Genomic DNA, 14,706 nt, shown 5'->3' with positions numbered 1-14,706 from the left:
AATATTTAAAAAAAAAACACAATAACTTTCTTTGCTCAAAGATACAATCGTCCTCCATACGTTCTTTCTTAGGGAGAGGTAGAAGAGGGTAAGGGAGGTTTCTCTAGTGAAATATTGAAAAGCATCCTGCAGAATAAAAGAAGGGATTTAAAAGAGTGTGTGACTCTTGGCAGGGAGAGCGAGGTGGCCTTAGAGAAGTTTAATTTATTTATCGTTCCTGTGTTGAGTCTCCAGAGAACTTGTGTGTCGTCAGAGGTTGACCAGAGGCTCCTCAACCAGGAGATGAAGGAGATTAGGGGTCATGAAGATGATCCACACCTTTAACATTACTAGAACATAACTAGTATTTTCTACAGGTAAAATGATCCAAAGTCAATACAGAAAGTATTTTGAAGTAGGAGAATAAATGTGTTTTCTGCAAGGAAATACAGAATAAACAGATAAATAATAAATAGACCAAAATGAAAACATACATTTTTGTTTTTCTGAGTGTATTCATGACTTGTATTGATATTTGACACAAGCATGACTATATAAATATAACTATATAATATTTGTATCCTTTTATATTCCAGTTTTATTGCCACATGTATTTTTTTATTTGTGTGACGTACGCGTGAAAAAATATATATATGGAAAGTTTTGAAAATATTTAAGATTCAAGAGTCTTTTTTGTGAATAAACAACATGTCAAATCTTTCGGCATATATAAGAAACTGCAAGTGACAGAGTGAAGTAAGGAATTGTAATTGAGTTAAATACTTAAATTACTTTACTATAGTTCCATCTTTTTGTTATATAAATTATCAGAACGTTTTCTTGGAATTAATTTAATTTTAAATGTATTTTTATTCTTTTATATTCAACTTGTATTACTTGATATATTTTTTTATTAGTGTGATTCCATTCCACTGCATCCTCTCGTCCTCAGTCATTGCTTGGATCTTGGGGGATAATGATGTAGCCGCAGAGAACAGATGCTTAATTGCAACAAAACTACGTCTAAACATCAGCTTTAAAAGCGTCTGGAATCCACTGTATCCTCTCGTCCTGAGTCATCGCTTGGACCTAAGCAGGAAAATAAACATGTTTGGCTTTTTAAAAGTACATAAAAGCATTTCAAAATGCATGATAATGCCTTTTTGTTAAATCTTCCGGCAAATATAAGAAACTACAATTGACAAAGTGAAGTTAAATATTTAAATTATTTAATCATGGTTCAAACTTTTTTTTATTCATATTTAAAAATAAATCATCAGATCAAACAAAACAAATGAGGAAAAGTTTTTAATTCATATAAATCCAAGAAGTGCTATTAATTATGGCACCTGAAGAAGAGCCGGTCGAAGTTTACATTTCCTTGATTTAATCTTCCTGCTTCTCAGGGTCGGACTGTGAGAAAGTATATTTTAAAATAAAGAAATGTGAAAACTGTTTGCAGTATTGTACTTTGTACTACTTTATACTATTTGTGATCATAAAAATGTTTATTTCTGATGCAAACATGATGTCGGCCAATAAGGAGAACATTTTTAAAAACTTCAATTTCTTTCTCAATTCTAAAGACGAGAGGATTTTTAAATGGAAACATTTGTAACAACATCTCGCAGGAAGGAGACACTTTTACCGTAAAGTCTATAAAAGCCACATATAAACTGTAAAATGTACTTTTTTTAATGGATGTTTCCGAGTTGAGGTCGGAGACTCAGCCTTTGAGCACTGCACTGTTAACACAACACGTCCATGGATAAACTGAAAAAACAAAATGTTTGTGAAAATTAAAATTAAAAAACGAAATACTTTTGAATCGAAATCCCTCGGGTGTTCGATGACGATACTGATGATCTCCCGGGGGCGGGGTTTGAGGAGCTTCAAACAAACATAGTGGTTCAGAAGCGTTTCAAGTCAAATCTTCAAAAGGGGGAACGACGTCGTGGAAAGGGGGTGTGATTCCGGGTGCATGACGGAGGTGGGCGCGCACACTTTGGACACTAAACTGAACGCAGCCGCCGCCGGGAGGTAACGCTGACATATTCACGATCTTTCCCCAGAGTCGCCGCCGTTGCCGCCGCGGTCACGTGTTCCTCAGGGGAGCGTTTAGTTTGGGAACCTCGTCGTCGCGCCTCCACCGCTCCGGACACCCCACGACCTGACCCTTGTTTTTGTTTGTTTTTGGGGGGGCGTCGTCATGATCCCTTCACGCTGTCACTCTCCACGGACACGCGCACGCAGTGTGTGACTTGTGGGAACTTCTGTTGTTCGGAGCGACGCGTTGACACCGCCGGAGTCGAGGTAGGTGCGCTCGTCTCGTCGTGAAGATCCGCCTCGTTTGGTCCCTCGATGATGTTCAAAATGTGTCCGAACATCTAAATAAATTATATATTTTATCATTTAAAATAGAGGTAATGAGAGTAACGTCATATTTCTGTTCCTCCATTTGTTCTTTAAGCTGTTCAATTATTAGCTTTTTTGTGTCAATAAACCAAATGTTTTTAATTCATAATTGATAAATGTAGCCACGCCCCTTTAATGGAGTAACAGTTTATATTTTCCAAAAAAAATTAGATTTAAAATAACAATCTAAAAAAATGTTTTTTTCAATCTGACCTGTGAGGTGCTCCAATAAAGTTCCATAACTAAATAGATCAATTTCTACTTTCTCATTGTCGTTGTATTCTTGTTTGTTGACTTTCTAGCTTTTAACAACAGTTTTAAGTTTGATCTCTAAAGGTTTATCCATGTAAAGATGTGTATTGGCGATACACATCAGGAAGAATACAATATATATTGTGATACTGTAGTAACAAGTATATATGTGCAGTATTGTCCAGTACTTGAATCTGGTGTTGCAGAATTTACAGACCACATGACTCTTGACAAAGTCGTAACTGCTTTCGCTTGTTTTGAAACCAAACATCAGCTTTAAAAGCTGCGGGAGTCTACTGTATCCTCTTGTCCTCAGTTTTTAGTTTAAAATCTATTGGAATTTTTTAAGTATATCTAAGTAGGGGTGTGTATTTTCAAAAGTCTGCGGACACGATGCATATCGCAATACAATAAAACAATATGATGTGTTGCGATATATTGTGATACTGTAGGAACAAGGATATATTTGTAGTATTGTTGAGTACTTGACTCTGGTGTTGCAGAATTTAGAGACCACTTGACTCTTGACTTGACTTTACTGCTTTCATTTCTTTTGAAACCAAAATATGTCCAAACATCAGCTTTAAAATATACTGGAGTTGACTGTATCCTCTTGTCCTCAGTCATCAACAGGATCTTGCAGTATTTCATTGTTCCTTTAGTCGCAGAAGATTTTAATTGTCTATAGGGAGAATCTTATTATTTTATTAAAAGCGTAAAATAACTTTGATGAAAGTAAAAATTATTTGAAAGCCAAACCAAATAAAAAAAAATAAATAAAAATGGTTCCAGTGCCGTTGAATATAGATACAAAGTCGTCAAAAAACAATACTGCCATATATCTGTATCATTGTTTTCTCACACCCTTATATCTTACTCCCTTATGTTAAATCCTCAAGTAGTACGTTTACTTTATGTACGTACTCTTTGTTATCAACTACACTCTTGTGTCAACAACACGATAAAGTAACATAAATGAAATGTCTGGAAGTTATTGAAAAAATACATAAAGTATATTTATTTTTGTGAGATGATAATAATGACTCATATAATGATCTTACAAGAAACTTTTTGACACATGTTGAAACGATTATATGGAGTTTAATTGTACTGTATTTTATTTTTCACATTGTACAGATGGAAAGATAAGTTGACCTGGCCAAAAAAAAATATCATGAAATACCTCTGCCAAGGAGATTGCGTTTAGCTGGACTGAACCTAGCTTGGAAAGTGAATGAATTTAAAAGCTTTTCCTGAAAAAGTTTCAGTTGGTCAAGGACGGTTCAATTGTGGAGATATATTTATGTGCTGTGTCTCGAATAACATACTTCTCTTAGTGCACTGCAGGTTAGTATGCATCAGGATAGTGTACATACTCACTAGTAACTAATTCTCCACAGATAGTATGTCTCAAATCAAACTCTGCTGCTACGCACCAACCGGAAATGACGCAACAGCTTCTTCTTCTACCACTATTTAACGATGATTTCAACCAGCTGTAGGAACACTATCGCCACCTACTGGCAGCACGTTTGGTTTGGATTAAGAAATATGAGAAACTAAATATTCACGAGATATTTACGCCAGTATCAGCACCGAACACGTGTCATCCTCCTACTGCTGCTGAAAATGCACCTGTAAGTATATATATATATATATATATATATATATATATATATTGACGTAACTTCCGTTTACAAAGTCACTAAGATGGAGCTGTTTAGGATAGAAAGTGTCAAGTATCAATACTCAGTTTTGTGGGCGTTTTAGTGACAATTTAGTGTACATGGTGCACTACATTTCGGGTACTAAGAATTGAGACGCACTTATGCACTAAAAATACTAAGTTTAAGTACGCTAGTATGCGATTTGAGACACAGCTTTGCTCCGGCAGCTACTGTCACTCCGTTGCATCTGATCTGATCCGCTAACCAGACTCTCCTCATGTCATCATAAAATGGGGTTGTTTTAAATTTTTGTTAGCTTTTTGGGAAACTGACAGCGCCGTGAAGAGACTGTCGGAGCAGGAGCTCAGTTAATGAATGATGAATGAAGGTGTCAGTTGAATGTACCCGACCAGCAGAACGCTCTCGGGAGCATCAGAGTTTGCCAGAGCAGCCACTTCCACTTCTCATTAGAGGATCATCCTCCATTAAACAAGACGGCGTGTTGAAAAAATACCTTAAACTCAAGTGTAAAAAGAGTATATTCCTCTAGATACTTCCATATTTCTTGACAAATTCAACCGCTCAAAAATGAAGCGACACAACGTGTTTGAAAAAGTTGACTCGTTCTCTTCGGAGCGCACATTTAGATCCCACTTTCTTTTCACGCCGTTGTTGTTTGGCGTCCTGCATTATAGATGTGTCGCTGACATTTAACACTCTTGCTACTCAGAGGCCAAAGCGATCCACTATCGCCAGAGGCAGCATCTTTTCAAGAGGACGCCTCGATAAACACTTGAAAAGAAATGTATATAATTATCTGTAATGAACACCAGTGGCGTTAGTCGGGCTTGAACTTCTGACTAAGCTTCTAAGGTTGCAACGATTTTATAGAAAAGCACAAAACGCAGACCTTTTTCCAAGCAGCTTATTTAAGTATTTTAATGCTTTAATAAGATCAATTGTTTAAAATGTAAATGATTGTTGAATCCAAACTAGGACAGGTGTTCAAGAACTCGCACAAACCAGTAGAAACCAAGTAGGAAAAGCCTACGTTTGACCTGAGCTGTGTCTAAAATCGCATACTTGCGTACTTAAACTTAGTATTTTTTAGTGAATAAGTGCGTCTCATTTCTTAGTATGCAAAGTGTAGTGCTCCATACACACTAAATTGTCACTAAACCGGCCACAAAACTGAGTATGTATCGATGGATACTTTCTACCCTAAACGGCCGCCATCTTGGTGACGTTGACGTTGTAAACAGAAATTACGTCATATATATATATGTATACAGTATATTTTCTTCTGGCAAACCAGAACCAGTACCGGTCCCTGAACCGGGGGATTGGGAACACATTTTTCTTTTTAAAACTATGTATTACTAATATAATATTTTGCTTTCAAATCATATCTTTTAATAATAATTTTAAACTTTTTTTCAATAAAGTGTAAAATAAAATAATTATATTTATTTACAAATACAGTCAAAATTTACAGCGTTTGTTCATTTTTGTTTTACAATAACACTTCATACCGCTAGATGGCAGCAGCCATTATGAACTTTGCAGCTAAAGAAACTATAAGATCCTGGTGATAACTGAGGATGAGAGGATGCAGTGGACTCCAGCAGCTTTTAAAGCTGATGTTTGACATATTTTGGTTTCGAAAACAAATGAAAGCAGTTACGACTTCGTCAAGAGTCCTGTGTTCTGTAACTTCTGCAACACCAGAGTCAAGTACTCGACAATACTACAAATATATTCTTGTAGTATCACATTATATATATATATATATTACAATATACTGTATCGTGATACGTACTGTATTACCAGATTCTTGCCAATACACCCCACTAATAAAAGCATCACATCAATCAGAGAAACAATATTCAAACGTAAGAAACTCTGTCATATTGCCAAATACTACTTAAAATGTGACAAACTAAAAGGGAGTTCTTGGATCAAAGTCTCACTGGATCAACCTGCCACAATCTGTCCGTCAGCTTTTCGGCACATAATCATATTTTTCCTTTTTTGCAATCTTTCCTCATCTGTTGCCTCTCCAAGTCTGTTTGAAGTATTACTGCCTCATGCTCAAGCTTTGACTGGGAGCTTCTGGAAACAGCAGGGGGTCTCGCGGCGTGTTATTTCAGCTCTGTTGGACGCTAGTTATGATGGATCCTGTGGTATCGTATGTCGGGGCGAACATGTGTCATGTGTCGCTCTGGTTGTGATTAAATTCATTCATAGCAGGAAGACGGTACAATTTCTTTTTAGAGCATACAGGTTCATGTACATGTACATGTACTTGAACCACTCGACTGGAGGGATCGGACTAGATCGTAGTGCATCGTGGCGTGATGCGTATCATCCATTATATGCTACGATGGATCACCGCTGTCTGGAACATATTGAAATAAATGAACCATACTTCATTTTAATGAATCTCTTGCATGAATAAGTTACTCCAGTTTTGCCTGCGATCGTAGTAAAGCTCAACAATGGTGTCATTCTGGTACTTTTTTTTAAACTATTATAACTTTATCCTTGATTTATTTAATTTACAGACATTACGGTAAGAGCGGTGTAGCTCTCTCAAGATCCTTTTGTCATAAGAAAAAGTTATTTAGAGGGCAAGAATCTGACGATGTTACGATTGGCAACCATGTATTGAGATATATAGTTATACTGTAGTAACAAGGATATATTTGTAGTATTGTCGATTACTTGACTCTGATGTTGCAGAATTCACAGACCACATGACTCTTGACGAAGTCGTAATTTTAATTTAATTTATTTTGAAGCCCAAATATTTCCAAACATCAGCTTAACTAGCTCGACTGTATCCTCTTGTCCTCAGTCATTGTGGGATCAATAACTCTTTTTTTATGCTCAATTTAAAAATAAAGAAATGGGTAAACTGTTTGCAGTATTGTACTTTCTACTACTTATATTTGTGATCATAAAAATGTATATTTCTGAGGTCTGCCAATAAGGACATAACATTTTTAATAACTTCAATTTATTTATCAAGTCTTAAGATGAGAGGATTTTTAAATGGAAACATCTGTAGGAACATCTCGCAGGAAGGAGAATGTTTTGCTATAAAGTCTCTGAAGCCACAAGTAAACTGTAAAATGTACTTTTTTTTAATGGATGTTTCCGAGTTGAGGTCGAAGACTCAGCCTTTGAGCACTGCACTGTTAACACAACACGTCTATGAATGTGGGCAGATAGATATATGTGTAGTATTGTCCAGTACTTGACTCTGGTGTTGCAGAATTCACAGACCACATGACTCTTGACGAAGTCGTAACATTTTTTTGAAGCCAAAATTTTTCCAAATATCAGCTTAACAAGCTTGACTGTATCCTCTTGTCCTCAGTCATTGTGGGATCCCCTGGTATTTCATGATTCCTTCAGCTGCGGAGGATGAAACGACGAGTTTAATTGTAACCCAAACATTTTAAAAAGCGGTGAATATTTGCATATGAATAATCTAATAATTTTACTCTACACAAACTTAATTGAAATATAAACGCTAAAATGACTATAATAAAACATAAAACTTGATTTGAAAGACAAAAAGGTATCATACAAAATAAATTAATACATTTATTTACCTTTTTTTTTAAATTATTAAATCGATACTGTGCTGTTGAATAAAATACAGTATCATGATAAAAAGTATTACGATATTTAAGAATATTTTCAATATTTTCTCACACCCCCTAATTATTTCTGAGAACATCTTTTTTAAGGGCCAAAACCGAGCCACCAAGTTATTTTACGTGGTCCCCTCAAGTTCAACGTGGATAAATTGCTTAACCTATAGAGAAGCCAGTGTTTAAGATAAGATAAGTCAACATCAACTACTACTTCCTGTGGTTGAGTATGAAACCCCCTGTTTCATAATGAAGTCTCTGTTCACGTCAGACTCGTCATCATTTTAAAATGCATTGTAAGTTCCCAGAAATTATTCCCTTCTTTTTTTTTTTTTGATTTCCTGTCTGATGTGTCCTTGATAGCCGTGAAATTTGTAAATGGCATTTCCATGCCGTGTCCCAGATTCACAGTCTTAACTGATCCGGGGTTTGTCGGCACATTTTCTCCGCCTCGTCCTCGAGCGTGTCGCATTAAACCGGGACCAAAATAACGTGAAAAATAAAATAAAAATTCAGTTCCTGGCAATGAATAGCAATTTCCTGAGCTTGACCTCTGCTGACCTGTGACCCTTATGTGTCTGTGTTGCTGCTCTGTGTCCGTGGTTAGATATCAAGATGATGTGAAATAAAAGTATGACATTTGATTTGTATAACCCAGAAGTTTAAGCCTTAAGTGGTTAAATTTTGGTCATTAAACTTCAGGGACAAAGAACAACCAGTTCTCCAGTTTACATTATCCATCCGATAAAGTATGAACTTTTGTATTGACTATTTTATCTTTTATTACTTCATTTAATCTTCTTTATTCATTTGTTATTGGATGCAAAAAAGCAAGATTCCAAAGAGATCAATGAAAACATTTTAGCTTAGCTTTAGCAACGTTTGAGAAACTTTTTTATTTTTAGTGGTTAGTAAACTCAAATTCCAAATTCCTTCACTTCCTAAATCCGTTCATATACACTAAATTGTGTTCACAATTACTTTCTGAATCTTTGAGTTATTTTAAGTAATCTGAATTCACGTAAAGGTTCATTGTAAAGGTTTGAATTTGAGATGCTTTTCATTCAAAATCTTTTTGAAATTTAAGAAAATAAGAGTGACAATTCTGAATGTAGTAAAATGAGAAGCCACCATTGTACCTAACAGGCTTCTCAAGAAAAGCCAAAGTTTGTTCAGGTAAAAGTCACACCTGTTGAAGTTTAAGTTCCTAAGACCCTCTATTGTCGCCATTATATATGAGAAAATGTCCTGAATCATACAAATGTTTGAACAGTCGACTAAAATCACTGTCATGTCTCAACTCATCTTATTGGACAGTGCATTGTATGAAGAATGGATGGAAAACGTGTTTAAAAACTTGCATAAAAGTACTTTTTTTTTTTTTTAAATAATGATGGGATAAAACATGTTGCTTCCAAAGAAATGCACTTTTCTGAGTTACATTCTGTCAGTATTCTTTTGGGTTACAATGTTGTCAATTGTAACTCTCGAGTTATGTTCTGTCTGTATCATTCAATGGTAAGCTATATTTTTAAATACACTTTGCACGGAAATGTACACAGAAACCGAAATAAGGCACTGAAATCTGTGTTGACCTTTCTGGTTACTATAGGGTGTTTATTAAGGAACCTTTACTACTCTGTTATCTGTAACCATACTTACTCATATTTTGATGTAGACATTTAAATCTTAACTTTCAAAATGTGAAAAAAAAACATTTGTAATACTACCTGATTTTGGATTTGCTCGAAAAAGACTTAAAAATTGTGAGGACTTGCAGGAAATCAAACCAGTAATTCTCTGGTTTAGCTTCACCATAATTGGGTTAAACATAAGTTGAGGTTCCCTTTAATAATGAAGACTTTTTGTCCTACTATATAGCAAATAAACATTCTTGGAAAGGGTGTGTATTGGCAAAAATCTGACGGTACGATACATATCACGATACAGGGGAACAATGCCATTAATTGAGGTTCACGCATTACTGTAGGAACAACATATATTTGTCGTATTGTCCAAGTACTTGACTCTGGTATTGATAAAGCTCTAACTGCTTTCAATAGATAAAAAAATATGTCCAAATTTCAACTTTTAAAGCTGCCGGTGTTGACTGTATCCTCTCGTCCTCAGTCATCGCCGGTATCTTATTTCATCGTTTCCTGTATCCAGAGGACGTAATGACTGCTGCCACCTAGCTGTCGGAAGTTTAATTGCAACATAGAAATCATGAACGCCCTGAATATTTTCATGTTGATTTTAAATTAAAAAAACGATTATTCAATTTGATGCACTATTATAAAAGTGTATCGATATCTTTTTACGCTCATTCTTGGTCGATTTAACGGTTTTTCATGCGTTTATTTCCGCCGTGACATCATCGTCTGAGTGTTGTGTGCGAGTCTGGTTTGGTAAACAGAGGAAACCATTGCAGCATTTTAAAGAGATCAGCTTCTGATTCCTCAGCCGAGTGCGTTCAGGTATGCAGACCTCGCTGGTTCTGGTGCTGGAGAGCGGTCTGGTTGTCAATCACATCAGTGCTAAGAGGGATTAGGAAGCAGGGTAGAAAAATGCTTGAGGGGCAGTAGTTGAAAAATTTGCATATCCCAAAATCACTGCAAAGAAAAACACACACTACGAGTGAGAGAAAAATTGAATACCCTAATATACAATATATTAATATTTCTTTCCACGCTATGGCATGGATATTTTACAGCACTGTATCATATTTTATTTTTATCATCGTTTTCTATGGTATATATTTCAAAAATCGATTTTTTTCATTGTTTATTTTTATTTATTTATTTTTGTGTTGCAATTAAACATCCAGCCACTAGATGGCAGCAGTAATTATGTCGTAAGTGTGTCGAAATATATTTTATCGAATCGTATCGTGTGCAAAATATGTATTGTATTGCATGGTGAGCTCAATATATCGTTTAAAATGATACATTTCACAGTACTTACACACACAGACAAATGCTTTCTGTGTTTTATGTCCTTTTTTCCAACATGCATTTCTATGCACATCACAAAAGCGTTTTAGGAGATTTTGGTCTTTCAGATCAATGTTTTGACTGAGCAGGAATTCCATAGCTTTCCTTGATTTGTCTTTCCTTGAATTTAAGTTTAATTTTTTCTACTTCGTTATCTTTTGAAGTCCAAGATTTGGAGTTTGAAGTAAACTATTTGAATATGTTGTTGCTATTCACTGCGAAATATCATTTTTATTAAGCTTTTTTTTAAAAGTTTTCTAACAATCCATATTGTGTCATGATAAACTGCTCCCTCTCTTTAAGTTTAATATCTGTTTTGTGGCTCTAGATTAGGAAACGAAAAGATTTAATTTCCAACTTCTGTTTTATTGTTAAACCTGATTACCAGTTTCTATTTACAGTAAAGAAGCTTATCTTTTTCTAAGGACTGCCATTGAATGTCTAGTGTTTTTTGGGGTTCTGTGGATTTAAAGGTTGCACAGAGTTCACCATTTGGCTTTTTTTTAAATACACTAAATATGAACCAGTGGGAAGTTTTCAACACAGACTATAGTCTCTCTATAGAGGTACCGTAACTTATTTTGACTTACATTAGTTAACATTTATTAACATTGTTAATTTATAGCATTGATTAAAACCTGCTTATTTATTATCATCGGCATTTTAGTTAAAACAGATGAAAAGGACTGAATTGTGCGATAATAATTGTTAGAAACTGGATGTTGTCTGACAGATAAAGATAAGATATAGTTTTTCACGCAGTTGATTATGGTCTATATAATATATATGTGTATATATATAATATAAGTGACGTCCTGCACTGTTATTTTTGAACGTAATTATTTTATACACCTTGTATACTTGCTGGCTTGGCTAGTCAACAGCATTGCTATCTGTAGTTATTCCAACAGATACAGTAGTCGAGGGAAAGGCAGGTGAAAGTTTCAGGTGTGTTCTACTTTGAGGAGGCCCTGGTGCAGACCCATAACACACCTGGTGCAGACCCATAACACACCTGGTGCAGACCCATAACACTCAACATCAGAGCCACCAGACAAACCTGATGTTGCATAATTATAATAATTGATTTATTTTAAAAATAAGTAAACAATTTTTAATGCTGCATTTCAATGTTATTCTATATTATTTAGTTACTACTTAATTTACTTAATTTCCATTTGTTTTCATTCATTTCAGAAAAAGACAGGGACACAATATTCAATAATATTTTACGACGGTTATCATTTGACAGTATCTTCAAGTTCATATGTCGCCCCAAAGATGATTTAATGTACCTATGTACGGGTAAAAATATGAGCTTTTATAGTTTCATCAAACCATTTTTTTCACATGCAAAAATCTTCCTATCAATTTTAAATAGATTTATTTTACTCTGGTCCCTAGTGATGCGTTGATGAAGCTTCATGAAACAGTGTCATGTTGTTTAGAGGTCAGTAGGTGGCGCCATCAGTTTAAAAATGATGTGATGTTTCATTAGAACAGTTGTTCAAAACAAAGGAGAAAAGTGCGGAGACCACCATCTAGTGGACTCTGACGGTAATGGCACTGCTTCATAAAGCTACATGGTCTTCTAAATAAGTCCTAAATATAATCATCTTTTTGGGAATATTTAGATCCGATAACGCTAATTCAGTGAGATCGTACAAAATTGCAAGGAAAACAAATAATGGGTTCAAAAGATCATTTCATTATACAGAACTCGAAGAAACGCCTGAGTCAGGGAAATCTGTTCGTCGCCCCAACCTCGCCTAATTCAATGGGATGGATTCCTCCCGACCTCTCTCGATGAACGTTGACCTCTGACGCTGCACTGCCAGCTCCCCCGACTTCCTTTATCGATCATCCCCCTCGTCTTGCCGCCGACGTTTGGAAATCGTTCTCCTCGTATAGCGATGCATTCGTCCCTCGCTCTGACTGAATCAAAATCTCCTCTTTGTTGTTTCTAATCAGCTCGGTCGCTGCTTCCTTCCATTCCTCCTGCCGGATTATCTCCATCCTTTCGTTTTATGTTGATGAAAATGCTAATTATGAGCTTTCTAGAGGAGGAAGGCAGTTTGTCACATGCGTGGGAAGGTCAGATGCTCCTTCCTTTCGATTGACTCTGATCATTTATAGGGTTATGTATTAGCAGAAATCTGACTTTATGCATCACGACACAGAGGCAAAGATACAATATTTTGTAATACTGTAGTAACAAGGATGTATTTGTAGTACTTGACTCTGGTGTTGCAGAATTTACAGACCGCATGACTCTTGACTCTTTGTTTTGAAACCAAAATATGTCCAAACATCATCTTTAAAAGCTACTTGAGTCGGCTGTATCCTCTCGTCCTCAGGCATCACCAGGATCTCGCTGGATTTCATTGTTCTTTTGGCTGCGAAGGATGTAGTAAATTAACCTTAATTGCGTAACTCTTGAACTGTTTTCATTTTTTTTTAAGCCCATTTCCTTTTAAAATATCATCTTTAAAAGCTACCGAAGTCAACTGTATCCTCTCGTCCTCAGTCATCGCCAGGATCTTGCTGGATTTCATTGTTCCTTTAGCTGCGAAGGACGTAGTAAATTCAAGTTAATTGCGTGACTCTTGAACTGTTTTCATTTGTTTTAAACCCAATTTTTTTTATAGTAATATCAGCTTTAAAAGCTACTTGAGTCGACTGTATCCTCTCGTCCTCAGGCATCGCCAGGATCTCGCTGGATTTCATTGTTCCCTTAGCTGCTAAGGACGTAGTAAATTGAATTTAATTGTGTGACTCTTGAACTACTTTCATTTGTTTGAAACCAAATTTTTCTTTTTTTAAACATCAGCTTTAAAAGCTACCGGAGTCGACTGTATCCTCTCGTCCTCAGTCATCGCCAGAATCTTTCCGGATTTCATTGTTCCTTTAATTGCAAAGGACGTAGTAAATTCAAGTTAAATGCGTGACTCTTAAAACTGTTTTCATTTGTTTTAAACCCAATTTCTTTTTAAAATATAAGCTTTAAAAGCTGTTGGAGTCGACTGTATCCTCTCGTCCTCAGTCATCGCCAGGATCTCGCTGGATTTCATTGTTCCTTTAGCCGTGGAGGATGTAGTAAATTAAACTTAATTGCGTGACTCTGTAAACCGCTTTCAATTTGTTTTGAACGCAATTTTCTTTTTTTTTTTTAAATATCGTCTTCAAAAGCTACTGGAGTCGACTGTATCCTCTTGTCCTCAGTCATCGCCAGGATCATGCTGGATTTTATTGTTCCTTTAATCTGCGTAGGACGTAGTAAATTAAACTGAATTGCGTGAATCTTGGAAAAAAAGATTATTTACGCTTTATTGAAATGTAAACTATAAAAAATACAAAATAGGATTTATAAGCCAAAAAACATGATACAGTGGTAAATCTTGATACAATTAACTAATTCTTTTAATTTTTAACATTAAAAATAAAGACCATCTTAATGAGGTATGAACGTTTCTTTGGATGTATTTTGAAACTATTAAAATATTAAGTTACGACAGTTCTTTGGAACCCCAGGATGAATTCAATTTCATTTGGCTTTAAAAATCCTCAGCTGTCAGATTATATTATTAAGGATGTCAAACCTAGAAGCGGCACGGGCTGGCTTACCACTTTTATTTTAGGAATTATTTAAAGTTGAAAATTAAGCTTATGGATCTGAGTCCAAACACGTGGTTGAGGGACGGAGAGAATCATTCATCGGAAGAAATCTTGATCGTGATC

The 14,706-nt window shown here is 35.6% G+C and overlaps 1 protein-coding gene across 1 annotated transcript in view; it reads left to right on the top strand.

Moving 5' to 3' along the window:
• Positions 1-2,050: 2,050 nt before the first annotated feature.
• The window catches only part of mid2 (midline 2), a 179,594-nt gene continuing 166,938 nt past the window's right edge, over positions 2,051-14,706 (top strand). Inside the window, exon 1 of the mRNA XM_087799612.1 lies at positions 2,051-2,292. The gene's annotated coding sequence lies outside the window, so the exon portion shown is untranslated. The remainder of the gene's footprint in view (positions 2,293-14,706) is intronic.

This window comes from Callionymus lyra, chromosome 9 (assembly GCF_982586985.1).
Source record: "Callionymus lyra chromosome 9, fCalLyr1.hap1.1, whole genome shotgun sequence".
NCBI classification, from domain to species: Eukaryota; Metazoa; Chordata; class Actinopteri; order Syngnathiformes; family Callionymidae; genus Callionymus; species Callionymus lyra.
Note: the sequence above shows the minus strand (reverse complement) of the source record. Positions and strands in the feature narration are given on the sequence as shown.